Here is a 27,888-nt window from a genome sequence, read left to right as displayed (position 1 = left end):
ATTACTTAGCACCACAAATCAAAGCATCCTTTCATAGCATCACAGAACAATTCCCTGGACCGTATCAGAAGAAGGAGTTAATTTTCTCTGACCAGATTATGCTGCAATTATAATGTGCACCAGAGAATAATTTGTTCTTCCATTGCAATGCTGGAGATGTTTTTCTCCCTTTCACAGCATCAATTTCTCCTGCTATTGGCAAATACTGCAACAAAGAGAGGGAAGTGGTTTCAAATGTGTCCATCCTACTGACATGGATTGTAATGAGCATGGAAAATGGGCCAACATTAACTCTCATGGTGTCAGTAGCATAAGCCCAAGTGCCAAGCCATTTCAATTAATTATGTGCTAATAGTCTCTGGGCTGATGCAGTGTTCAGCATGCTCTATGTGTACGCGTTATCCTCATCAGTTCTATTTTTGCCTTTTTGAACAAAAATTAGCAGTAATCCTTCAATTCTGTGGAAGCCTTCTGTTGCAGTCCAAAAGTCAATGCAGCATTCAGGCTTCATATGCACGTTCCCATTCCCTCAGGCCCTTGCTGAGATGGTGTTTTTAGGAAAGTTAAACACCACCAGTGTCCAGTGTCCTGCTCTGGCACAGCAAAGTCACTGCAGAGCTGCTGTGGGGAAGGTTTACAGCTACTCTGGGGCACCAGGCAGCCAAAACAGCAGAAACAAAATGGCAAATAGGATCCTAACAGCCAGAAAATCATATGGAAGGCTTTTATTTAGGCAGACATGTTTTCTAATTTTGGGGTTTTTTTTAATCACTTCTTTCCAAGGAATGGCTCTTGGACTGTCAGGCACAGACTGATGGAATGTCCCTCGTTGCAGTTAATGGAAGAATGTTTTCTGTGGACCTCTTGGGTGCCATGAGACCAAACATTTTAGCAGCACCTGGACTGCTCTGGAGAATTCTCAGTATGATTAAATGCAGAATTGGAGGCAAAGCAAAATCTGCACGTGGTGCTGTGGCAAAGCCCCTGGAATTGCTGGTGGTTCCTCTGGTGGAAAGCTGCTCTGGAGGAAGGAGCTCACAATTCAAGGCTGATTTGGAAGGGCTTGGGGATCTGCTCTTTGGCTTCTGTTTTAATTGTTGTTTAGCTGTAAAGGTTCCCTCAACCCAAAGTGGATGGCAAATATCAAAAACAGACTAATTAAATGATTGCAAGTACTAATGAAGATCCTAAATAAGCAAAGACATCCAAAGCAGTCAGCTTCAGGACCACAGCAGGTCTTTGTAACTATGAGACTGCAGCTTAAAAACAAGATACACTTTTCTTCCAGCTCACCAAATTACAGATAATAATCAGATATTTAAATATCTCTTCTTTCCAGGCAGGAGAACCCTGCAATATTCAGCATGTAGTAGTCATGGTTATTTTGACTATTCTCTCCCCAATTAGTATTTATTTTGAAAAGACTGATGGTAGCATTCTGTGCTGTAAGACAATGAGTGCTGTTAACCCAGGGCAACACCACATTCACATCTTTCTCATGCAGGGTCATGACCAAGAACAAAGGGAAGCTTTTTTCTTCTGGTGGGTCTCCAAAATCTGCACTCCTGATCCTGATCCTGATTCATTTCATATAAAATAAATCTCTTTGAGTTTTACTCCCACACCTACCTCAAAGACCTCACTTCGTGCTCTGGGTACACAGCTCCCCAGAACTTATATTTTCTCATGAGCACAAGGACCTTTCCAGAGAGGCAGGGGCAATGTGACCTGGAGACCATGAGAAGCCATCACTGCCCCACTCCTCCATGGAGAGCTGTGATTTTGGCCAAGGCCCCTCTCTTTGCTGCTTGAAATGAAGATAAGTGCAGCAGGAGGGCGACTGTGGAAGGTTCTAGTAGTAAATATCCAGAGACTACCATCCCTGTCAGAAGGGATGGATGTTTCAACAGCCAGTCAGCCAATTTCACGCTGAAATTAAAGTTGTCAGTCATCAGGTGGCCTGCTTGGTAGATAAGTGATATTACAGTTTCACTTACCCAACCTTTTCCCATTGGCCAGAGTTTGATGCAGAATCCTTGCTGGCGTGCTATTGACACATAAAATGTAGCAATTATTGCTAGCATTTTTATTCTCAAGGTTTTTTGGCACATTGAGTTCAGACTCCCATTTGCTCCGTTTGATACATGTAAACAATCCAATTTTTCATCAGTTCTGCTCAAGAGCTCATCAGTGACTGCATATGGGTGTAATCAAGTAAGCATCGTTTACTAAATCCAAACCTTGGTTCTTCATTTCCATCAGTTCTCACTTCTTTTTATATTTCCTAGAACAGCTCCATATTTTTAGATGGCATTAGTCAGGATTCTCTTTTGTTTGTTTGTTTTAATCTCACTGATATCATTTCAGTGATTCTTTTTTTTATTGCTTGAAGTGTGATTCTACTTTCCCCACATAATTTCCTTGCAAAGCCAGATGGACAGAGATGGTTCCATGCCATGCTGAAACCTTCCATCTTATTTACACAAGATACATCTTGTTGCTAAATAATTCTGGAGAATGTCTTCACTATATACTATCTTCTGAATTTGTCAATCAAGTCATTCTTATTTCATCTTTCATCATTCTGCTGTTTTCTACACACATGTAGTGGAAATGGGGAAAAGACCAAACCTGTAGAGAAGATGATGACAGGAATCTTGTGAGATGGATGAATTTGCCTATCATTGTTTTGCCCCTAAGGTGAAAAATAGATTTTGATATTTTGATTTCTGATTTTTTTTTTACCCTTTTTTTCTCTTTTCCCTGGAGCACACAGAGCTGCCTTGGGTTAAGCAGAAAAGCTGCTGGTGCCAGTGCTGAGGAGCAGAGTACAGCCCCTGCTGCTCTGTCAGGTCCCCCAGCTGACTTGTGTGCTCAGGATTCTGTGTGTCTAAATACTCCTGGCATGCATCTCTGGAAATACATGCATGGAAAAAATAAATTTATTTCATTAGGAGAGCACACTAGAGGTTTTGGGAAGATGTACTTGTAGCAAGTTATCTGTGGTGTATGGGATAACTTTATTCAAGTACAGCTCTTCAAAGCAGTCTTTCAAAGGGGCAGAAATTCCCATTGTGGTGCTCAAAGAAGGAGACTTCAAGGCAGAGGGAGTGAAAACCCTCCCAGTGCACTCAGGCATCTCAGCAGACACGAGCATTTCTCCCTCCTTCATGCTTGCCTGTTGCTGCCCTGCTATGCTAATCACACTTCTGGAGGCTGACTGTACTTCTCATTTAGTTCAGTGCAAAAACCCTTTAGTACAGAGACAGAGGCTGAATTTTTTATCCATTTGCTACCTATGACTTTCAGAGGCTTTTAGCTCAGCCTCCTCTGTTCTTTGTGTCATCACCACTCTCAAAGACCAAGAGAAGGACAACTTAGGCTGTGCAGCACTATGAAAGCATCAGTTTTTCACCCCAGCCCGTGTGCCCAGGAGTGAGGCTGGACACCAGAGCCTGAGCCTGGGCAGGAGAAGATGTGCTGGGAAATTTCCAAGACATTTTCTCTCTGCTACAGATATTTTTGCCCACGCCTGGATCAGCTCTGTTCCTTAATTGAAATCATCCTGTCCTCAGCATGCTTAATCCTATCCTTTGTGGGAGTCCTTTCCCCTCCCTGAGCTTTGTGCCTGCATGCTTGCAGCTGAGTGTCACTGCCATGGGAAGTGGCACATGCTGCCTTCCAGTTTTTAATACCTCTTTCAACTGGAATATTAAATCTTTTCCCCATAGGCTTCCTATTTCTCCCATTTCCTGCATAAACATTGTGTGAAATGCTGGGATCTCCCTCATCTGGACCCAAGTGCTTTGTGATGAGTATTCAGAGATGTCTTACACTTAAAAATTATCTGTTCTATTGCAGTGGGAAAGACTTGTGCAGTTTTGCTTTTTTTTTCTCCTAGTCTGAGACAATGTCTTTCCATTTTTACTAAACTTGATTTGAAAGTGCTGGAAATTCTGCTTTCAAAAGCAAAGATGGAGTACAAAAATGAGCACCAGTTCCTCCAGTCTTGAAGGATCAGACTTTTCAGCTTCCCTCGATGATAGTTACTTTATTTGTTTTACCATAATTCCCTGTTCATTCTTGCTGTTCACATTTTTCATTTGCTGGGCTGTGATGCAGGACTGCTGTTTCAAGGTTCGCTTACAGTAGCAGTCAGGAAATCATGTTCTCTCCACAACACTCAGAGTTTCCAGCTCCCAAAGGTCATCTGTAGGAAAGTCTGTGTGAGGAAGTACAAGAAAAGGCCTGGAAATGATTATCTAAATCCGTGTAAGTGGTTCCTGGAGGCCACACACACAAGAATAGCCACCCCTGCTGGGTTTGAGATGGAGAAGGGAAGAGATCTCCTAGCTCATGACTTTCCATATTAAGCAAGCAGAGTGTTGTGTCAATTAGCAGAAGTACAAACTGAGCTCGTGCTTTTCAAATTACTCATTTTCACCAGTCCTAAGGCCCTGATTCAGCTGCAGTCACTCCTTCCCAGCAAACAGCACAGCTCCGACCCATGCCTTCGCTCACTGGCACAATTAAAGAAAATACCCTGATCCCTTTGACTGCTTCTTGAAATAACTTCAAAAGGATTTTTAATGGAGAATTTCTTGTGGGGAAACACTACAATCAAACAGCAATGTGTTTTAAGAGTCTCATCTCAGAGGAGTGGCTGTGTTTCTGCATTTTGATCTTGGTAGAGCCTTTATTGTAATGTTCTAGAGGCCAGGTTGAAATCCCTGATTTGTGTCTTAAATCCTTGCTTATGACCAAGTGTTTTTTCGAAATGCAGTTTGCCAATGCAATGATTTGTTACTTGATGGTACAGATAGTTAATATGGATAGTTAATACAATTTGAATGCTATATTAGGGAAAAATAATACAGTTTATAGAGCAATGTGGTGGAAAATCCTCTCATAGTAAGAAACTAACATGGCATTTATAGTGCTAGACATGTAAAAATGGTACTGTAAACATAGAAATCTGCCATTTTTTAAATGCTATTTCCTTCCCAGACATTATTAATGTACCTGTTATCTTAGTCTGCAGTTATTTGTTTTGTAAATATACATTAGTAACTTGTTGAGAAGGTTCCTTTACCTTTATGGACTCTTTGGCTTGGATCCAGCACAGAGTAAAAACGGTTTTATCTATTCATACTATCTTATATCATTAGGCTAAGGCAGCATTTTTTATCTCATCCTCACTCATCTTTAACTATGGAAAAATGATAATTAGTCAGAAGAGGTATTGAACAGCACAGTGGAAAGCCCTTATGAGTAAACTATGGGAAAAATGTGACCTTAATAAAGCAGAAAGTAAAAGAAAAAGTTGGAACCCTTTAACACCCTTTAAATAGTTTGTTTTTATGGCTGCACAGAGGGTGGAAGAATAGATTGATTGAGGCAAGTTGGACAATGGTTAAACAACATAAAAGAGTGTTCACACATTAACACAGTGTGGGTTTCCTCTCTGAGGCTCAGGTATGGGAGTGCACCCCACACAGACATGGCAAATAACCCAGGGCAGTGGTGGCTGAGGTGTCTCACAGGGAGGTCACAGCCCAAGAGCCAAGTGAGCACAATTGTGGCACTTTTGCTCTTATCAGGTGCCCATAAAAACCTGACCTCTTGCTGCTGCTTGTTTGCATTTTTCATGGCCAAGCGAGTGAGAAGGAGAGAGGTTGTTTATTCAATAGAGTTAAAATCTGTGGTTGTTGTTACTGCTTTGTTCAGTCAAAATTGCAGAGAATTGTTTCCCAGGACTGTGTTAGAGCTGTGTTTGATCACACTGATTGCTGGTGCTTTAACAACCATTGGTATTAACAATTACTCATAGTTGCTAGCACTGTTTGAAAAACTTCTCTTGCCTCACACAATTTGTTGACAAGGAAGGCTGTTCTCTCCTAGATCTCTTGACCTGAAAAGTTCTCCTCTCTTTTTTTAAAGTAAAATTTCAGATGCACATAAGGAAATGTAAGCAAAAAGGGACAGTGATTTATTTGGTTTTTTTAAACAAAGCTGAAATTCAAGCAAAGCACATTTTATGTACGAAAGGAAATGCACTGATAGAGATGGAGCAAGATTTCTTTCATTGTTTTTCAGATAAAATGAGTTGACATTATAAAATTGCATCTTCACTTGGACAGAAAAACTGTATCCTACCCAAGCCTGTCTATTATCTCAATATGATGAGCTAGAATTGTATATTTATAATTTATAAATTATAATTTATAATAATTTCTTGTCATTCCATTCTTTGAGAAACAAGTGTCAGCTCACTTTGACTCACCACTGAGTCACAGTACAAGTTCACTTCAGAGGCAACCTGCCCAGAGCCCCAGACATGGAGGCTGGGAGAGAAGCACAGTGACCCCACCATGCTCAGTCAAGCTGTGATTTTACAACAGCAATGACATACCCATGGTAGCTGGCAACAGATAATTCTGAGTGTCTGAGCTGTGGCTCTAAGGTGTAATTTAAGGATTTTTTTTTTATATTTAATAAGCAAAAAATATTAAACAGGGATGTTGCATTCTGTGATTTTAAACAGTTTGTTAAAAAAACTCAACACCTCACAATTGTTTGAATTGGCATTTCTCCCTGATTCTGATTAAGAGCTCAAATGACTCTCTTGAACAGGATTTCCCCAGGTCAAGTCTCAAGTGAATTCCCCCATTTATACCTCCTCAGTCTCCCTGACCCTTTGCCATCACCATCTCCACATCAAACCTCCCCACACCCAGCCCAGCCACACTCCTGCTATTGATGTGCTGTGTCTTGGGGAGCACAACCCCACTGACCCGTGACTGTGTTTTCCAGATCTCCCTCTCTAACCAGGCACTGCCTGGTTTCACTTCTGAGAAATTGGATCAGATAAAAGTTCAATTGTTTTGCACTGAATTGCATTGAAGCAGCGCTGTCAGTTTAATTAACTCCTAACTCAAAGCCTCTGATGAAGGTGCTTGGGAGCAGACAGTGGAAATAAAACAAATAATGGCACAGTTGTTCTATCAGGGCTGAGGTTTCTTCACAAGGGAACAGCGTGCAGAGAACATCTCTGCAGCTCACTGAGCCTGGAACCAGCTCTGTGACCCAGAGCACAGAGAACAGGGATAAGAACTGGAAAAGGTAACACATGTTGGGTTGGACCTGGTACAAATTACTTTAGAGGGACACTTTGTCCCATACAAAAGATCAGTTTAGCCTGGAACACAACATAAAGCTATTTTTTCAAAGTTTTTAGTGAATTTTGAGAGCAGAGACTGTGTTCAACCACACCAGATATAATCTGTAAGGATTTTTAAGGAAAGATACCTAGAGGCGTTTCCTGGATAACAACAAATCTCTCAATTGGGCTTGAATCTGCAGAAGAGGAATCCACTAAACCCATTGAATTCACAGTTGCTTACTTATTGACCAAAGCCCATGGGCTGTTTCAGCTCCTGCTTTAGCCTGGCAAGGTGGGGCTGAAGGTGTGAATGAAATTTATCTGACAATCTTGTCTCTGTCTCAGGCTTTTCATGGCTGATGCAAATCTGAACTTTGGGCAGCATGATGGTGAGGGTGACTGAGCACTGCCATGGGTTGCCTGAGAAGGTTTTGGACTCTCCATCCTTGGAAATATTCAAAAGCCATCTGGGCACAGTCTGGCCACTCACTCTAGTTGACTGCCTGGACCAGGCAACCTCCACAGGTCCCTTCATCCTCAACCATTCTGGAGACTGGATCCTCTGCAGAACAGGCTCAGAAATCCCTGTTCACTCCCGTAGCTGCTCTGTTCAGTCCCCATTTCCTGAGGTAGATCTGGTTTTAGGAGGAAAGTCTAGGAAATAAGTGACTATCATGCTGGCAGGTGGATGATTTGGGGAAGTACAAATAAATGTTGCATCAAAGGAACAGAAAAGTCTTATTCTGCTTTTACCTCTGTTCTTTTGCCCTGCAGAGAATCAGTGGGGTGTATCCAGCCAATGGGTCACTTCTGGGGATGTTGGAAGAGGGTGAACACTGAGGAATTTGTATTTGATTAATCTTGCATCTTTTCTTCCCTTTGGCCACCTAAAATTCTCCTGAGCAGATGACAGCTTCCCTGTAAGTGAGTCATCATAGCAAACCCTTCTGTGAACAGCTTTTGGATGTAGTATATGGTACAGATAATTTACAGCATTTGCTGTTCAGGACTGTAACAGTTTTTATTTGCCTTTCTGTCTTGGGCAATACTGTGATGCCCATCCTGGAGGGACAGTAAATAAATCAGATGTTTACCATGATGAATCAAACATTGTGACTTTTAAAAACTTTGTTTCCTGAAAGTATTTGCTCTCTTTGCTTGAAACATATTGTTCATGCCAACACATTTCCTAAGAAGCCTGCAAAAAAAAACCCAAAGACAAAACAGATACAAAGGAGGAAACATATGTTTTAAAATGGGAGATGTGTTCTTCTGAAAACATTGGTATGTCTGAGTCTCCAAATATGAGCAATTTTTTCATTTTATTGAGACAGACTTGCAGCCCAACTAGATTTGACATGAATAGTAAGAAAGACCCTCTGAAATCTGGCGCTACAGGAGAAACAACATGTTTGTATCCAAAACATCCAGAGGGGAATTATGCAAAGAGATTAGTCATCACTGGAGCAAAGTCTTAATTTCAAGAGCTGATTTACTCTGGGCCACAGCACCAACTTTTCTTCCTGTGCGTGTTCCCTTGTGCAATAGGAAAGGTTTTTGCCCCCTGCAACTAATGCTGGCTGAGGCTTGACTCTGATCCAAACCATAACAAATATTTGTGCATTTGTGAATTGCAACAGCACAAACCTGACCTGAGGTTGGTCATGAAATACCAGCCCAGGCTGGTAAGCAGCAAGACATCCAGCCCTGACTCGAGAGCTGAGCTGACCCACCAGCTGTGACTTCAGCTGGCTACACTCAGAGCAATATCTGCTTTGCTGGGTAGGAGTAAAATAAACACAGCCTGAGTTCCTGCATAAACTGAGATGATTCAGGATTGCTCTGTCACAAACCTACTGTGAACTTTCAAATGTTGACTGACAGCATCCATTTCTGGAACACAATAAAAGCTGTAATTATAAAACAGCTTGTGGTTGTAGAGAAAACTCTAAGATCATGATGCCGGGGTATATGGATGGCTGAGAAATTGAGAAATAATAAGAAAAAAAATCAAATTAAAGGAACCACAGGCTATGTTAGTTTTAAAATATTCATGACTTTGAAAGAAATTTGGCAATGGTCAGATTCTTAAAGCAGAGATTACGGAGTCTTCTAGTTTGCCTTTCTGGTGTTGACAACAAGCTCATGAAGTTGTTCATAATTTTTAGAAAAACAAGCAAAGCATAACTTAGTATGTTCTGTAACTTCTATTGATTATTTCTGGGCTGGAAAGCAAGCCATAAAGGAGTTAATGCAATTACTACAGAGGCAAATCCATTATCTGTGCTTTCTGCTGCTGGAGCCATTCCCTTGTCCCATGATGGGACAAAGCTCTATCTGGAGTCATGCTCTATCTGCAAAAGGAGAGTTTCCCATCTGTATTGCCAAGCACCTCAGTTTAACTCAGGGAATTTCCTTCTGCCTCATGATGCTGGGGGGTGGCAGGTTTGAGGCTTTGTGCTTTCTCTTCCCTCTGCTCTGCCTGGCCTGGGGAGCAGCCCAGGATCTGCAGGCATGGATGGCATGGGAGCATCTCTGGGCACTCAGCCACACACAGGGAAGGGCAGAGCAAAACAACAGATTGTTCAACATCCTGGTCCATGCAAGGGCTGGAAATGATAGTTCATTAAGGAGAGGTAAAGTTAAAAAATTTGGCTTTCTGAATCCCCCTCAGCGGGTGGGAAGGGGTTTCCTGTGGGTGCAGACATGGTGGTCCCTTGGGAAAGGCTCTGTTGAGCAAAGAGCTCGTCCCTGCATGCTGGGGGGAGCAACACACCAGGGCAAAATGGTTGCAGGAAGAAAAGAGAAAGAAAATGACATATTAAAAACACAAAACTGAGAAAGGAAGCTCAAAGAGGGAGGAATGATGGCAGCACTGTCAGGAGCCAGCGACCCAAAGACATTCATCTTATCCATGCAAGTAGGAGGGGTTCTGATAACACACAGGGTGATTAAAAGCTTTGTCTTTGCACTCAGTCCTGTGTCCTCTATAGGTGTGTGAGCAACTCCACAGCTGGTGTTTGGGGCTGTCAGCCCAAGGAGCTTTCAGTTCCCATTCATTACAGCCTAAGTGAGCTGCCAGGGAGCCATGGAGAGCAGGGCACTGCCACTCACACTGCTGTCACTCCTGTTTTCTGCTCCATGAGCCACAGAGGAGCAAAGCAATGCGAGAGGAGGACATGGGAACCAGGCTGTCCGGGCACCTCATCACAGCTGAGATCCACCCTCCTCCAAGGCAGCTGATGGAAGAGGTTATGGCTGGGCTGCTGTGCCCATTGGTACCATTTGGATTTGGAAAATTCACTGGCTTGGGCTTGTGTGTTTTATTGAGTAGCAAAAATAAACCTTGAATTTTCTGCTGTGCTGTACAAACACTTCTGGTGAGAGGTGCAGGGCTGGCAGATGCCTGGAGAGTGAGGGAGAGCCTTCCTGCTTGTGCTCCAGATGGGACTGGGCTGCCTTTCTTGCCTGCATTGCTGCAATTGGCCATTTTGCCTGGTTTTAGAAAACAGCAGGAGATTCCTTTCCCCTGACTAAATGAATAATTAGATCTATTTCGGTATTTACAAGAGAATGCTAAGCACTATAATTTCCAGAAAGCCAGGAGAGTCACCTCACAGGGGGTGATGCCACGAGTGGGATGTTGCCCCACAGTGGGTGGGAGTGAAGAGCCTGACTCAGGTCTGTACCAGGGACTTTCTCAGTCTGCTTCAGGGCAGCTAATCAGCCTCTTAAATGTTGTTCTGATTGCTCAAAGTTCAGGCCCAGCCTAAGGTACTCACTTTGCAAAAACATCTTGTTCCTGACCCTGCACTTTAGCCAGTGACCGTGTCCTGCCTGTGCTGTGGGCAGCACCTGGTTCCTTCTAGAAGTCATTTTCCACTGGCACCTTCCTGCTCCAGGGGTGTGCTGCAAACAGGGCAATTAGTGTGCATCTCTTGGTGTTATGCTGCTTTCTTTTGTCCCTGTTCTTCTGAGGTTTTACACTGCAGCATTGGGCCTTTGCTCCCACCTGTGAGACTGAGCCATGCCTGTGCTCACAGGCTTGTTGCTGCAGTGTGACCTGTGAGGTTGGTTTTGAAGAGCCTTTATTGATCTGTCACTTAGGAGGGAAGTGATAAGCCATCCCTCGTGCTGCTCGAGGTCTCTCTGTGTCTGCAGCCTCAGCACAGCCTCTGCTGCAGTCACATTTTCTGCAGGGAGGTGAAAGTCAAACGTCTTTTTGGAGGAGTCTCAGGGTTTGCGGGCCAAATCTCGTAGCTCTTTTCAGCAGGCAGTGAAAACAAAATGTGAGCTTGGTAGGTTTGGGATTTATTTTGTTACTTGTCCGTGACTCTGGGAACAGCAGGAGCTCGACCTGCACAGGGGGACGTGACACATCACCTTGAGATATGGAAGGGATCACAGGGCAGTGGAAATGCAGTCCTTATGATGCATTTATGGTGCCCTGCCAAAGGGAAAAAAGCTTGAGTTAAAGCAAGAGTTGTTGTGATTGTATTATTTTTTTCTTGGACAAAACCTATTTGAGGCAAATTTGTGAAACAGTTTCACACAAGAAAGCTGGTCAAAACTTGGAAAAGAAAACAAAGTAATTTAGTCCTTCTTTTTATTTCCAGTCCAAAATACCTCATTTTTAAATGGGTCCGTGATATTTTTATCTTTTTTTTTTTCCGGATCAAACAAACCAAAAGTGTTTCAGCTTGAGGCTAGGCAAGAAATCTTTGATTAGCCCCAAATGATGGTGTTTTGTTGTTCAGTATTTCATTTTCCCAAGGCCAGCAACACAATCATTTGGCATCAATCAAAAAAAAAAAAAAAAAAAAGCTTTCAATTCTTCGCTCATTTGTGGTCTGATAGATCCTCCCTGCTTTCCTACCAGTTTGGTCTATCATGCTGTGGGACCTCCACATTTTCAGGGTTTGTGCCTCCAAGGCTACAACTCTCTAGAACTAGAGAAGCCAGCTTTTCCAAATGCCTGAGGCAGCCCCTTCCTGTCCTGTCTGATTCCAACACCCACTTTGCTCTGGCCATAGCTCCCCGTGCCCCTCACCCAGCATGAAGGAATCACACCCCAACTCAATAATATTTCACTTCCCATTGCTGAAGGGGGCAGTAATTGAAAAAAAAAAAATCACTTCTGAGAAGGAATTTATTCCATTGTTGTTTAGAATTGTAGTAAAAAAATTAATGATGAAAACAAATACTAATAGCCAGACAAGGCCAGTGCCAGGGGCTGGCAAAATCACTGCCACTGCCAGGAGCAGCAAAAGAGCTGTGACCCAGCTGTTTTGTGTCCTGGTTAGCAGATGTCTCCTTTGCCTGTGGAAAAGCCCTGAAAAGCTCCCACTGCTGCTTCAGAGAGAAAGAGAAAAGGCTGGGGGGCACCAGTGGCTGCCAGAAATAAGATCCCTCTCAGCCTTAGGGGGGTCAGAAACTTATGTGTGAAGCCTTTGAGTTGCTTCCCCTCATAGAGGGGGAAGTTTTACACCCAGGAGTTTCATCAACTCCCCTGATAATCCCTAAATCTGAGAGCCATAAAACAGGACACACCTCAGACTTACATCTCAGAGCATTTTGCAAATGTATTGGAGGTTTTTAATAATTCCCTTTAACACAGGAAATTGGGTAAAGGAAGGGCTCTTTGTCTGACCCAAATGAATCTACCAGGCAAAGCTGACTGCAACATTAGTCTTCATTTATAGAGCCATGAGAGCATCTAGGAGTCAATAGCAGTGTCCATTTTCCCATCCCACAGATGAGAAATAGGATAGTCCATCAAAGTGTTTCTTTATTTGCACAGCAAGCTAGAAGTATTACCTATTTTTGAGTGTTACTGATTTTGGGGTGTTGTTTTCACGATGGGGGGAATGGGAAAGAGTTCACTTATAATAAATCATGCAAATCCTGATGTGGTCAGTGCAGAAGTACCCAGTCCACTCTCAAAGGCTGTAACCCAAGTGTGTAACCTGGTGCATGTTTTTATTTGTTCTTCTTCCCCCCAGAGCACAATAACATCCTAAGAGATGTCAGGCATGGGCAGGCCAAACAGCTGATCTCTATTTGCATTTTGGGTGTAGCTCTCAGTGGGTGGGTTTTTCAAAATGTGTCTAAAATTGCAAAGCAACACAAGTGCAGAAAGCTCCTGGGAGCTGTGCTAAACCACTTCCTTCAGCTGGATTGACTTAACAAGATCAAATACATGTGAACAGGATGAGAACTCCCAGGTTTAAACTGCTGCTGAGGAAATTCAGGTTAAACATTAGGAAAAACTTTCTAACAGTGAGAACAGTTGCATATTAATAGAAATTGCCGTGGGAGGTTGTGTACCCAGTGCCACTGGAGGCTGTTAAGAACAGGTTAGAAAAACATCTGTCAAGAATGATGTAGGCAGAGTTGGTCCTGGCTTGGGGAAGAATTATGAATTAAATGAAGCCCCAAGTTCCCTTTCAGCCCAATTTTCTCTGCTTCTGCAATGTTGCATAGTAGTGCTTGACAGATAAATTACAATATTACCTTTTTTTTTTTCTTTTCTAAAGTATATATTTTGAGTTCTCTCTTCAGTGTAGCATAAATACAGGTTTCAGCCAGGAAAGGTCCATAAGCAAAGAAATCTCAGCATTATTAAACAGACAAGCAAGAGCAGCACCCTTTCCCCCCCTCACCCCCTTTTTTTAAGGGAATGAATTTTCAATGGGGAAAAAAGAAGAAAAAAATGAAGCCCCAAGGAAGATGCACCAACTTGGGGATGATGATTGTTATACTAAGAAAATAAGTCTAGGGTGTATCGAAAGCTCATAACTTTGGGAAGAAAAGAGAGGGGGAAAAAGAGAAGGAAAAGCACAGATATCATTAGAACAAAACCCTAGAAAAGGAGAAAATCCTAAACAAATTAAATTATACATCTAACGAGCACAAACAGACATCTTCCTTCAAAAGAGATTTAACCCAATTCTTCAAAGAAACAAAACCCAGCAGTAATTAGTAAGTGCTTTTATCTCTTCTGGATTACAGTATCCAATAAAGCTGAATTCCTAGAGGTGATGTTCCTCCTCCCCAAAATATGAATCATGAGAAGATGTTGTGCAAGGCTTTTTCTGCCTCAACCCAATAGGATGCCACCAGAGTTGGACAGCTTGGGCTGTGCTTGTTCTGCATATCAAAAAATCAGCTGTGGCCAGACCCCAAATGCAGAAATGAGAAAAAGAAACTCGGGAAACTGGGACTTTTCCTTTGATGTTCTGTGAGTTATGAATCAGGCCTTAAAATCCTGCTGGTCTCCAGTGTTTTGACACAATACTAAAGTTTTGTAACTTCTTCAGCAGAGTGAAGCTGGAGGGTAACAAGACAAGGAAATGTGGAAAGCAATAAAATTTATATTCTGTTTCGTTGCTTGGGTGCAAGTGCCCCGGCCACATAAAGTGAAACCATGCCCTTGTTTATAAAGTGCACATTGTGCTGTGGCCCAGACAGGTAATTCTTTGCGGCTCCAGAGTGCAGACCTGTATTTCACATCACTTGTAAATGCAAGTCCAGTGCTCTCAGGCAAAGGAGGACGCAGATCCCTGTCATAACCCCAAGGCATGGGAAAAGCTCTTATTTACTCTTTGTGGAAATTCCATGCCAGGGCTAACCCACAAGTGACTTCTGCTTGCCACTGAGCAGTTTTTTTTTTTATGACATGAATAAATACACCATAAATCCATGATGGAAAATTTGTCATGTCTCACACAGAGACACGCTCAGGCAACAAGTATTTCAATGTGTATTGGCCTTTTCTTACTGCCTTTGAAGTTGCCAGAACAACTTGCTCTAATCCTGTAAGTGAGATGAGAGGCTGGTGGTCCAGGAGGGATTTGCCCCCAAGTGTGGCCATGGTTTTACCATGCAGAGATGGGGGCAATGAGGGTGGGAAAACCCAGCCAAGGCAAAGCTTGTGCTCTCTGCCATCCTTTGAAAGAAAAAAAGAAAAACCAACAGAAAAATAAATCATCACAGAAATATAGGTCAGGGTGGAAAAACACAACTCAGGAAGGTTTTCAAACCACTTCAGAAAAAAATGAAGATCAATTTCTGTGCTACTGCCTTTTGACATTTTAGCCAGGAGTCGTGCATCTGGTAACCCAAAATCTGCATGCTGAGCTGAGTGGTTGTTAAGCACTCAGATAAAGAGAGGCAGACATTGCCAAAATTTTTCTCTAGCCAGTTCTTTCAGCCCAAACATTCTCATTACTTTTCTATGGATTTAGACATTTCCCAGTGGGTAGCTTCTCTTCCTTTAGTTCCCATGTTTCAGGAGACAAAGTTAATCTGTCTCAGCAGAGGTGCCCAGGCTCGGCGCCGTCAGCAGGGTTCATATCGGTGCCATTAATCATCTGGTAGTTGCTGTTCTTTCATTTCCTTTTGCTCACTCGTGTTCTCAGCTGTCCTCCTGTGCTTTGAGGCACACATCTCTCTGCCTGCCCTGCATGGGCAGCAGTGAGAGGCAGCTCCAGGCTCTGCACGGAAGGGAGATCTGCTGATCCTGGGGGGGGTTTAGCTGTGCCTGGCACGTGGGGCAGCTCCAGCCATCACAAACTCCTCCCCAGGAAATCAGCTCCTGTTCTTCTGCAGCCTCTGCAGCACAGGACCTCGCCAGCAGTGGGATGACATTTCAGAACTGGACAGCTGTCCCTTGCCCAAGCTGACAGATGTGTCCCTGTTGCTTCTGTGCCATGTTGCAGCCTCCTGCCATCTCCAACTGGGGAACTCACTGTTCCTTAAAGCCCAGGAGTATCCTCACCCTTGCAGCTTTTTCCCTTGCATAAATACATCCTATACAACTTAAGGTTTGGGGTGTTTTTAATCATGCATACCAGAGTAAGAAGGCACGTTTATTTTGTTCACCACAGTTATGACACAGTTTCTCTGTAGTCTTTACATACATCTTACTGGTTATACTTCTATTTTTCCTTATTATTGAGATTAATTTTTGTGCTTAAATGAGATGAAGTCATCTTGAACAAGCTTATTATTCTTATTAATATTGAGATAAGTCCCTGTCATTAGCAGCAGGGGTAATTATTAGTAATATTGCCACTTGCTGTTTATAAACTGTTGTGTGTACAGTTATTTCCAAACAGGTAAAAACTATTATTACAGTTATTTTATTGTGATAAAACTCACAAAGTCAGCAGCTGTGATCACTGCCCTCTGCTTAAAGATGAAATAGCATTGATGAGACACAAGATCCTCTTCCAAGCTAAAATGAAGCCTCATGCCAAACCAAAGGCTCGTGTAAGGCAAGCTATGAATACAGAAGCCCTGGCAGACTAAACTTGATCACAGAGAGTTTGAGAAGACACAGGAGAGAGAAGGAATGCTTAGTGCAGCATAGGTTTGTCTCCATCAGAGCTGCAGATGTGTCACAGCACGGCTGCACCCAGCACAGAGAGCACAGCCTGGAGCCCTGGGTCTCCACCCCACCTTTGCTCTGCCAACATTGCTCCCTTCTCTCCCTCTCTGGCTCTTTTCAGGAGATTTGGCCCCATCAGGCAGTGTCATAAGTGACAGCAACCTGAGGAGAGGTGGGGTGAGGATGTCCTGGTGACAACTTGAGCGGCAAAATGGGAAGTACAACTAAAAACACCCCACAGCACACATGAAATAATGCTCTTTGCGTGTTGTAGGTGTATCTCTGCAGGGAGGCAGCTACCAGCCAGAGGAGCCCATATGCATAAAAATTGCATTTTTCACTGTCATGAACTATTTGAGCCATTATTAGGGTTCATTCTGTGCTCTGGGTTGGGCATGGAGGCAGCCAGGACAACCACAGCACTTGGTCTTGCAATTACTTTGTCTGGTATAGAGTGATTGTCTCAAGTGCCTGGGATTTTGAAAATTATTTATTTATATTGCTACTTTATTTAAGCATTGTGGTATCACTCTGATACATTTATTGACCAAAGTAGCACTGCTTTTGCAGAAGAAAAAAACCTAGGTCTCATTTAGCTTTGTCTGAAAAGTAAAATGGGTAAATCAAAAATGTGTACAGAATAAAGGCTCTGAAGGCAAAGGCAGAGTGTTGAGGTTTAGTGGCAGGATGTTTCTGTCTGTTATAGCTACTTCAACTATGCTTCAGAATTAAAAAGTAGATGAAAAAATCTAAAAATAGATTCCTAAAAGCCTTTTCTTATTCCTAGGCCAACTTCAGAGAGGCAGCAATTTTGCCCAGACTACAGCAGGGCCATATTCCTGAGGGGTACCAGAGCTCCCTTCTGAGTCCAAAACTGATTCTAGAAGCTCAGACCAAGCTGGTTTAAGCCTCCCCAAGTCCAGCGTTTCTCTGAACCAAGCTGAGGTCCTGGTGAGTGTTCACTTCCTGGACAGTGAGATGCTGAGCAGTGGGACCAGGTGCTGCCTCTCTGTCACACTTGTTCTGTCATCTGCAGAAGGCAGCACTCCTGACACTGCTGCAGCACAGATAATGCTCAGTGGCTGCTGCTGCTGCTCTCCCCTCATTACCAGGAACATTGCTTTAAGGAGTTCCAACTCCCTGGAATGATGTGAAAAACGAACTGTTTAGAGCACAAGTGAGTAATAGGCAATTGCAGGCTGGAGCATCTTTAATCACTTTCAATTTTAAGTACATTTTTGAAGAGCATGGCTCATTATTACCTGGCAGATCATGATGGAGTTCTACATTTCTGGTAGCCTAGATTACAAATGAAAACAAAAATTTTGTCTACAGGGTGTACTGGTTGGCAGTTTCTTCCCTGAGAATGATCAGTGGCCAACACATTCTCAGCCAAGATGATATTTCTGCCTCAAACTTTGGAAGGGAGGAAGCCAGACCACCTGTCTGGAGTGGAAGAGGAAGGATGAACCTCACTCCAGCCACAGGCAGATGCCACCACCCTGCACTGCAGCTTCCTGGGAGGAATGTCTGAAGCAGCAGGACATGCACAGTCATGAGTGCTGCACTCCCACTGGCCCAAAATGTCTGAAACTGTGTTACTATCCCCATTCTTACTGTGCATCTGCAAATGCCCTAAATTCATTACCAGCACATTGATGGAAACTGTTTTCCTCCCAGTTAAAATATTTCCAAATACATTTTCCCATTGCATGCTCAAGATATATCTTGCCAATGGAGGAGATGGAGTTTTCTTCTCCCTGCTCTTGTGGCAGTGGGAGCCTGGAGAGGAAGGGCAGGCAGTGGCCTTGGCAGGGCACAGGGATGTGCATCTCACCCCCCCACATCCCATGTGTCTGGGCATTATAAACTGCAGTGGCCTGTTGGGGAGCAAAGGGAGGGATAGCAACCCAAGAACTGGAAAAAATAGATGATTTAAAATAGGATTTTTACTTCTGGAACAGGGAAGAACAGTGTTAAAGGACTCCCTGCACCATCAGGAACCTGGCCACATATATGATTGGCATTTGCACTGCTAATGAGACCATCTCTATTATAATGAGCTCATTACTATTTTTATTACTATTGTATTTTGCATGCTTCAGAGATCATGCAGGGAGCTGCTTTTTACTTCTACTTTCTCTTTCTACCTTGGAAACTCTCAGGGCAATCCCAGTGGCTGCACAACACAGGAGAAAGAATTAACCCCTGTGGAGAGCCTGAGAGGGAGTGGCTGCTCCCAGCTGGTCATAGCAGGAGAGGGAAAGGGAGAGACAGGAGAGGATTGAGTCGTGGCTGGAAACTAATTCAGTGAGGAGTTCCCATGCTGTGCTGAAACCCAGTGACAAGAGATTTTTATGAATGTATCTCCTATTCAGGAATGTCTGCACAAAATTAGTCTGCTCCTAAGGGAACACTTGGCATATAGATTGTGCTCTTTGTCAACATTTTATTCCAAATATCGATTCGGATCTGATTTTGTTTCTCTGCTATTTTGCAGTACTTTGCTTTAATAAATTTTGGATATGCTAAAACAAAGACATTTTGGCTTTGTAGCAATGTTCAAGTTTCCAGTGTTGCTCAACTGGTCTGATTCATGTCCCTTGAGATGTCCCTTTCCTTTTTCAAGTTCCAAACATATGTTCAGTAGGACAGACCCCAGAGACAGGTCTCGCTGGCTTCCAATAATTGTGTTGGCTTGGATTACTTTGGCTTCAGCTCCTTACCATTAGCAATTCCAGTTGGCTCTTCAGTAGCCACTGCCTCAGCTCTAACTCTCAGTGAATGGCCAACACCCTGGAAATCATCCTCTGCCTAAATTTCAGGCCACTTGGCTTCAACAGTGCACCACGAGATGCAGCTCAGAAAGAGAGAATCAAAAGGGACAACTCTGCCCGTTTGGAAGCTTCCAGAAACCTCTGGAAGTGAAAATGAATCCTCACTGCAAATCAGCTGCTGGAGAATCACATTGCTGAATCACACGGTGTGATAGGTGTAAGCACACCAGTTCCTGACGGAGCAGTGAAAACATCAGGATGCACAGATGTGGAGGGGGTTTAGCACTCTGGACTTGGGCTAAAGGCTGTAATTCCATTGATTCCACTAAGAGAGGACAAACCCATGGATTTATATCACCTTGGCTGTCATTGACTGCAGGACCAGGATGATTTAACCTCACCAGACAGGTGAAAGCTATCCAGGTGGGAATGGCCATCTGCCAGACTGCTTTCCTCATCTACTTATCATACCTTTGCCTTGGCCATCAGCAAGGAAGAAGACTGTCCTTAGATTTTTCTGTTCATGATGACTCCAAACCAAATTTTTTTCTTACCTATACGATTCAGAGAAATTCTGCAGTCATGTGTGAAGTCCAAGAACCAGTCAAGGAAATTAATTTCCACCAAAGGACAGAAAAAAAAAAGTAAATGTGTGAGCACATCTGCCTGCTGTTGGAGTTACCAAGCTGCATTTTGAATTTCTGGTCTGTTATTTTGTTAGTTTGACATTGTAGCTCTCTGACAAGCTCCTTCTGTCTCACTCATTTCCTCTGTGTCCTCTGGCTGCTGAGACATCATCACTCTTTCAAGCCCAGGGTTAGGGCTGGCCTGCTTTAAATACTCTGTAGACTTTGGTGGCATCTGGCAGTAGTACTGCCAGCTGTTGTAGAAAAGATAAAGAAGAAAGGAAGACATCAACATTAAAAGAAAATAAACCCAGTAAACTGGGTGACTCAGTTTCACAAATTTACATTGGAGAAAAATTTGGATAAAAAATTTCAGATGAAACTTCTCCCACCTTGTTTGAATAGCTCACAAAGAGCAGAGGAGAAAGAAATCATAAATGTGTAGAAAGAGACAAAACATCCTGCCTCTCCTTCAGGAATTTAGTAATAACTTAAGTGAACCTAAAGTCTGTTTTTCTCAGCATCTTAGAAATGTGTCCATGTTGTTCTTTTGTGTGCTTTGTACTGCACTGATATTTTATGTTTAATAACATGTCAAGTGAAATAGGAAAATTAACAAGAATTTTGCTTCTGGCAAGATTATCTAGAGAATCTGCCTTTGGCTGGATGTAACAAGTGTCTTTCCTGCAGGTGTCTGTGGGTGCCTTGGGGTTTGAGACAAGCTGAGATCCTGCCACACAAACCAGCAGGAGTCAGCTGAGACTGGTCCCTTGCTGAGAACCCTGTACAAAGGGAAAGGAAAGAGAGGGAAGCAAACTGGGATGCTTTAAATTGGTCCCAAACAACCACATCCCGAGGGAATTCCTCCTTGGGAAAACAAGTGCAAATCACCATCCATCAGTCTCTCCATGGAGCTGCTGCCGTGACACCCATGGGGTGAGCTTTTCGTCCTTCGGCTCCTTGGCCTCAGGAATTCTGCAGCCCTCAACAGATCTGGGTCTTAACTTCACATTTTAGTCCTTCATTGCCCTTGCTCTACCTTCCCAATCCACAAGAGCCAGGAAAGCCTTGTGGGATGTGACTAACATTTAAAACCTAGCTGGGTGTTTCACAGGCTTTCTCCTCGCTGTGAGCAGGATTTCAGTTCAATTAAGAATAGACCCCCCTCCCACTGACTTGGTTCCACAACCTAATTCAAGTTTTAACCCTCTGCTGCTGATGCTGTGCATTTTCTGGCTGATTTGGGGGTTTTGTGGTAATGTATTTCTTCAAAGAGAATAGATTTAATCTATAGATCCAAACTGGGATTACTGAAAAAGGTCACACATGCACCCCCTCAGCCCTGCTCATCCCCACAGCCGCTCATTTAATTTCAACATCAGTAAAGCCTGAATTTTAATATTATTTGTTATATTTAGGGCAGATGACCTACCCAGTCAGAATAAGAGATTAGAAATTCATATTTTAAGGCATTATGCAAAAACATAGAAAAAATTTGACCTTGGCTTAAGTACTTTGAGACCACTTGTGTGTAATTTAAAAATCAGGACAAGAATCTGAGGAGAAGAAAATGAAATAATGCTGGCAAAGATCTTTGGGGTTTATTTATTTTTTTTTTTTCACTGCATGAGAGCTTCTGTGCACAGAAACCTTGAGACAGTGGCTGGCTCCTTTGTGAATTCGGGTGTTTGTACCAAACAAGATTACTCAGGAGCAATAAGAATGACCCCAGCTGTTGTATGCTGCTAGAAACCTTTCAAATGACATAGTCAGTAATTACAAGGGAGGAAGACCACATGGCTTAAAGTGACCAGGTAGGAATCAATTCGTGCTGCGAAAATTTTTGTCCTTGTTTTATGGTATGTGTGGTAAAATGAAAAGCGTGAGTATAAAAATCAGTATTTTCGTAAATAGAAAAAAAATAAAAGTTCATTCAAAAATGAATAATGGAGCCAGCGTGGTATGAAATCCCACTGTTTTAAAATAATACCTAATTTAATTGCATCAATCTTCTAAAATAATTAACAATGTGAGAATAATCAGTTTTCCTTTCATTGCAGACCTTTTCGTGTGCATTCTGAAAACATTTTTTATTTGGTTTGCTCCCACAGCTTCAGCTTTAAAGGTCGTGTTTTATCAAGATATCATTTTCTGATGACTTTTTTATTATTCTCCGCAGCACTAACAGCACGCAGTGGCTGATCTTTCTTCAGAAACAGTAGAGAAAGTAAGTGATCTATCCATATAACCTAAAAATAAAGGATATTCCTCTTGCATTTTAATTTAGCACTAATTAGCTGAGAGTTTTTGAATATGTATTTAGAACACAAGGACCAGCTCTGGCCTTCTGTGTTGATTTTGTTACTAAGTTTCAGGAAATTAAACAACTCTACCTCAGAAAAAGAGGAAAGCTGAATGCAATAAAAGCTGTAGCAACTGAAACTGTGATTTTTAGAATTCAGTGATACAGACAATGTCATTGACACATTTTTGAGGAAGCAGAGCCTAGATTGCTCCTCAAGAGCTGAACACCTGAAAAGATAACACAGAAAGCAAATATAAAAATACTGAAACGTTTTGGAATAGGGGAAACAAATGACCCCTGGGGAAGAGGAAGGCAGCACTTCCTCATGCTCACAGCTGTCCATGTGCCATGGATGGAACTGGTGCTGCAGGCAGGGCACAATTAGCAGTATTTCAAAAGGACATTGGCGTCAGGGCTTCTGTGTAAGCAGTGACAGATCTCAGGTTTCTCAGGAGTGCTTTCGGCTGTGAAACTCAACTTTTTCCCTCTTTAAATGCACCTGCAATAACACTGTCCCTGCCTATAGCCGGTTTTTCTGATCCAATATTAAAACAATTGGCTACAAGAAGGAGCAAGGCTGAAAGGACAATCAAGAGGACTTTGTCCTGGAGCATCGGCACTGGGTGTTTGCTGTCCTCTCCCCATCAACGAGGCAAGTTCAGGAGTAAATGCTGCAGAGCACTGGAAAGGTTACCAAAGCACTGGTATGGAAACTGTGCTGTCATCACAGATCCCTGTCGGGCCCAGGTTTTGAAGCAGGGATGGCAGGGCTGAATAGAGACTCTGGAATTCTTGAGCCAGTTCTCAATGCCAGCAAGGGCCCTGTGATTCTCAGGGGAAAAAAGGCAGCCTGTCTCTATTCAGTTCCCCGTGCATAAACCACATAAAACTCCCTGGAGTGACCTCCCATGCTTTTGTTTTGTTTTGTTAAGGAAGATTTCCCCTTGCTTGAGCCTCTATTATGACTGCAGTACGAAATAGTTTACTCCAGAGCAGTTCATGGACCCATGTGCTTGTGTTTCTTTGTTCTTAAGATACTTTGAGCATTTTACTTTTCTTCAAAGGGCTGTTTCTTCTTTGAGATGAAGCCATTTGCTTCATGTTTTAGAGTATTTCATATCCTCTGTTTTCTCCCCAGATTTTTTTTTTTTTTTTGTAAATGAAACGTAGGCCTGGATCAATACCCTTCTTATTGCTGCAGGGTAGCATAATAAGTGAAAGATGTTTTTATAATTGTTATGAGGACACAGGGATTGTTTCATTAATGCAAGGAAAATGTGTTGTTAAGTCATCTGATTATATGAGTTGAGCGTGAGCTTTCTTTACTTGTGGCAAAATGTCAATATTCCTAAAGCATCTTACAGTCAGCAGTTTCAGAGGGCAGGTTATTTGCAAAATAGCCTCACCACTATAATCCAGTGACACATAAATCTGCTGCTCCCTAACTTCCAGCACTGTTCTTTCCAAATCCAAAGTTAAATGGATTCTATTCCAAGAGCTGAATCCTCACCTAAACTGCAGTGCTTGAAAGATTTGCTGTTACTGAGGAAATTGGTCTCCTACATATTTCTATTGAATAATTTCCCAAGGACCTATCTCCAGTGCATGGTAATACTATATATTGCAGTGTTGTAGCTTCTGGATAGTCTAATAGACATGTAATCTTATTTTAGCAGAAACCCACATGCTCATAGACTTGTACAGAGCAGTAACTGGCTGTACAAATAGTCCCTCTGAAATCAACAGGAATCCTTGTCCAGGTATTGTTTCATATATTAAAGTATATTCACAGCTCATTAGCTCACACCAATGGCTTCAGCAGAGTTACTTCTCAACTTCTATTACAGTAAAGCTCAGGCACTTTTCTGGTAGGCAAAGTATCTTTTACTTTGTGTAATAGGAAAATGTGAAAATTGCATTTGAGCACAGTAACTTTCCAATGCATTTCAGGCCTCCTTCAGCCAGGTTCATGAAATCCTGGTTGCTCAAAGGATCTTATTCACAGTTACCTAATTCTACAATTATTTTTACTTTCAGTGACCCCCTTGGTACATATGACAATGTTCCTGCTCCTGCAAAGGGAACTGTTGGCCATTTTTTGTGGATGATTTTGAATGGAAAGGAAAATACAGTAAATCATGCCTATTACTTAATAGAACCATGTTAATTTCTTAGGCTGTGCTATCCATTCCACTTCCCTGAGCAAACTGGAAACCAGCAGCAGACACCATTTCCTGTGCTTGTTCTCTCACCAGCTTCCTTTTGGTCTTCCATAATTGCTTTTTTTCTTTCTAAAACTTCTAAAAATTTATGGGTAAAGGGTGCACTTTGCTGCTGAACAAGATCAAAATAGATATCTCAAAAAGACACAACTGCAACTTGTTGCAGGGTTTTGTTTGTGGTGGAGGTGATGCTTTGTGAAGGCTGACCTAGAACAGAGAGTAGACAGAGCTGAAGAATGAAGTAGGGATTTATTAGAAGGCCTCCATGGATATACCTTGGGCAGCACAAGAGCCCAGCCAGGGCTACACCCAAGATGGACCCAAAATGGTCACAAAATGGATGACCTGTCACAGGGTCTGTCCCTTTTATAAGTTCTGCTCCATTTGCATATTGGAGTTAATTGTCCAGTTACAGCTTTAGGTTATGAAGTCACATCCTTATTGTTTTTCTCTCTTCAGACCACCATTGTTTCTGCTCCTGGGCCTGAGATCTGGATCATTTGTCCTTGGTCCCCAGCTAGAGAAGAAATTGTTTTGTCTCCCTTCTCTGTGAAGAGAGCTCACCATCCCCTAATATGAAGCTCAGAAGTACACAGTAAAGCAGCACGGAATCTGAAAAATGTAAAAGCTAAACCCTGAGGCATCAGAGGATGGGAAGTGGGGCAGTGGCAAGGACTTGGCAGTGCGGTGAGGATCGCCCCTGGCTCTAGTGTCCCCTCACACTCAGACAGGAGCTGGGAATTGGAGTGGCTTTTCCTCAGCATCGCTGTTGTGCTGTGCCACACAGTTGCCATGTCCTTATCTCAAGCACCCTTCCTGCCATCCCTGGACAATCCACTCCTATCACAAAGGCTTTTCAGCACAGATCTACACACACTGTCAGGCGAGGCCTGGCCCTGCCCTGCGACAAGCGAGGGCACACGTCCCCTATTGCCTGCCAGGGCTGGCACTTGCCTGGGGTGTGATGCCCCAGGATCACCTTGGCCTTTCAAGGAGAGCTCTTTTCCAGCCGTTTCACTGTGATAAGCGAGGCCAGGGACCTGTCTAGCAGTCTATTTGTAGCTGCACTGCATGGACTCAAAGCCATGTGCACGCTCCTCTCTCACCCAGATAAAATAGCCCGTGATGAATGCCACAGGGAGAGGAGCGAAGAGAAGCACTGTGAAGAGGGTTTGGAGGACCTGATCAAATCGCTCTGGAGAGCCCTTGAAGCAGCCTGTCAGGAAAACGTGGCCGTGCGTGTGCTCCTGAGAGTGTTCTGAGGGCTCACTGGCCTGTCTGCTGCTCCTGGGAGCAAACTGCTCTCTCCCACGACCAGGGCTCTGCAGGCAAAAGAAGCCAGAGCAGCTCAGGTGCCAAAATCAACCCCCGCTGCCTTTGTTCACAGCTAAATAATGAACTGCAGTCATTTAGTACAAGCCTCTCTCACCTCCTGTTGATTTGATGTAATAGATGTACTACAGATAAAGTAGGTGCAAATAGTGCTTCATTGTGAGCCAGTGGCGCAGAGAACTTAAAACAACCCAATGAAAGCAGTTTTAGCTTTGTACAGACTCAAACCCACCTGAGGAAACTGGGTATAAATCTCCCTTTGCTTGCATTGCTGTGTGTATTTTACCCTTGTTATTAGGCCAGACCCACGCTTGTTTGAACTGCCCCTCTTTAATTTATTGTGATTTAGATCCTTTATCAAAGCCTCGGAGTGTATCTTATGGAAAGAACTATTAGACTCTTTCTCATTCAGGAAAAGCAGAACACAGTAGGATTTCTGGATTTTAACAGTCCCAGTAAGTTGACAAAATATTAACTCTCACCCCCCAGCATATATAATATCACCTAACATCACAAATGTAAACAAAGGAGTTTTGCCATCTACTCCATAGCAAACAATGCTGTGGTATTTTCTGCCACCATGTGTGAGACAGAAACACAAAGAAATATTTCAAGGAAAATATAAAGAAGCAAGAAAGCTTAGGGCACAACCTGACTCAATAGTGGCATTGTGGTCTTGCTTAAAGCCTAAAGAGAGCCTTTTTGGCTGAATGCTGGCTCATGGAGGCTTGGTGTTGCATGTACAAGTATTTTCTCATATTACTTGATTTTGATGCTAAGAATTAGGATTTTATGTTATTTTCAGATAAACAGAACTACATCAAAGATACCTGACTATCATCATTCTTTTGCTTCTAAGGGAAACAACAACGTTTTGTCTACCCCTCAGGGACAAAAAGAAGCTGTGTTATTGAATACCTCACCACATCATTTTCCTGGTTTGTTTGATGGGATGACTATGATTTACAGGATTTCTTTATGAGACTCAATTAAATATAGAATATATAATATTCATGCAGTTTCTGTGCCAAATATACATAGTGCTGATACAGCAGGGATCTCAAAATATCAACCACCTGCTTGGAAGGAACGGAATTATGAATACATCTCCTTAAACAATAATTCATCATACTCAGAAGCCTAGAGTTAGGCTGCTCTAGAGCCAACACAGCTGCTTTACCAACTTATTTGGGGGATACTGCTGACTTACAGTGCTGGGAATCATTCTTGCATCTCATAGCTAAGATTAAATTCAAGAATTTAGAACCCTAGCAAGCAACACTGGCTGTGGCATGAAGGAGCCTGATTTCCAGAGGGAAATCCAGAGCTGTGAAAGCCATGTCCACTCTTCTCATACAGTGTGCCAGGAGGGGAGCCATTCAGAGATAATATATTCACAGTGTCTGTGGGAAACAAGGAGAATCTTTGCACATCTCACTGAGGATTGTAGGGAAATAGCCCGTCTCCTCAAGGATCCTCACCCCTAACTCCCAGTACCTCCAAAAGATGGTTATGGGGTAGAGTTTTGCCCTGAATGAGGTCAGCTGAGGTACCAACTCAACAGAGCCAAAAAGGCACCTTTTTCCCTAGGGAAAGCTGCTCTACCCACAGTAATGAAATTAATTTTAATCCTCATGACTTCACTAGAAGACTTTGATCTCACATACTTCAGCTTTATTTTTTTTTTTTCCCAGACAGGCTGGAGCTACAGAAGTGAGGCATACTGAAGACCCTCAGAGCTGAGCTTAGAGAACTCACATACAGTCTAGGGAGATAAATGTGTGTAGCAAAAATGGAATCACAGGACCTGAGTGGGGCTCTGGAGGATAAAAACCAGCACCCCAGCATGATAGTGGCTTTAAGTCCATTTTCACTGCATGGATGCAGAATCCTGCTGTGCCCATTCCAGACAGGTGTTAGTCTAATTAGTCTTTTCTAACTTAGATTTTACAGCTTCCCTTAGCAGCCAGGTTCACTGTTTAAATATCCTTCATTAGGAAGCTTTTTCAATTCTCTGATTTAAAATTTTGCTCTATGTAGAGCAAGGAACCCTTTTTGCTCCTTTGGTGACCA

General features: G+C 42.8%; 1 long non-coding RNA gene across 1 annotated transcript; it reads right to left on the bottom strand.

Annotated features, from left to right (window-relative positions):
• Positions 1-712: 712 nt before the first annotated feature.
• On the bottom strand, positions 713-4,219 carry LOC119706815. Its single transcript, XR_005258609.1, has 2 exons — positions 3,835-4,219; positions 713-2,631 (listed from the first exon to the last, which is right to left on the bottom strand). It is a non-coding gene; the product is annotated as an uncharacterized LOC119706815 (long non-coding RNA).
• Between the last annotated feature and the right edge of the window lie 23,669 nt (positions 4,220-27,888).

The sequence above is a fragment of the Motacilla alba genome, chromosome 14 (genome assembly GCF_015832195.1).
Source record: "Motacilla alba alba isolate MOTALB_02 chromosome 14, Motacilla_alba_V1.0_pri, whole genome shotgun sequence".
Classification (NCBI taxonomy): domain Eukaryota; kingdom Metazoa; phylum Chordata; class Aves; order Passeriformes; family Motacillidae; genus Motacilla; species Motacilla alba.
This window is presented reverse-complemented; position numbering and strand designations above follow the sequence as displayed.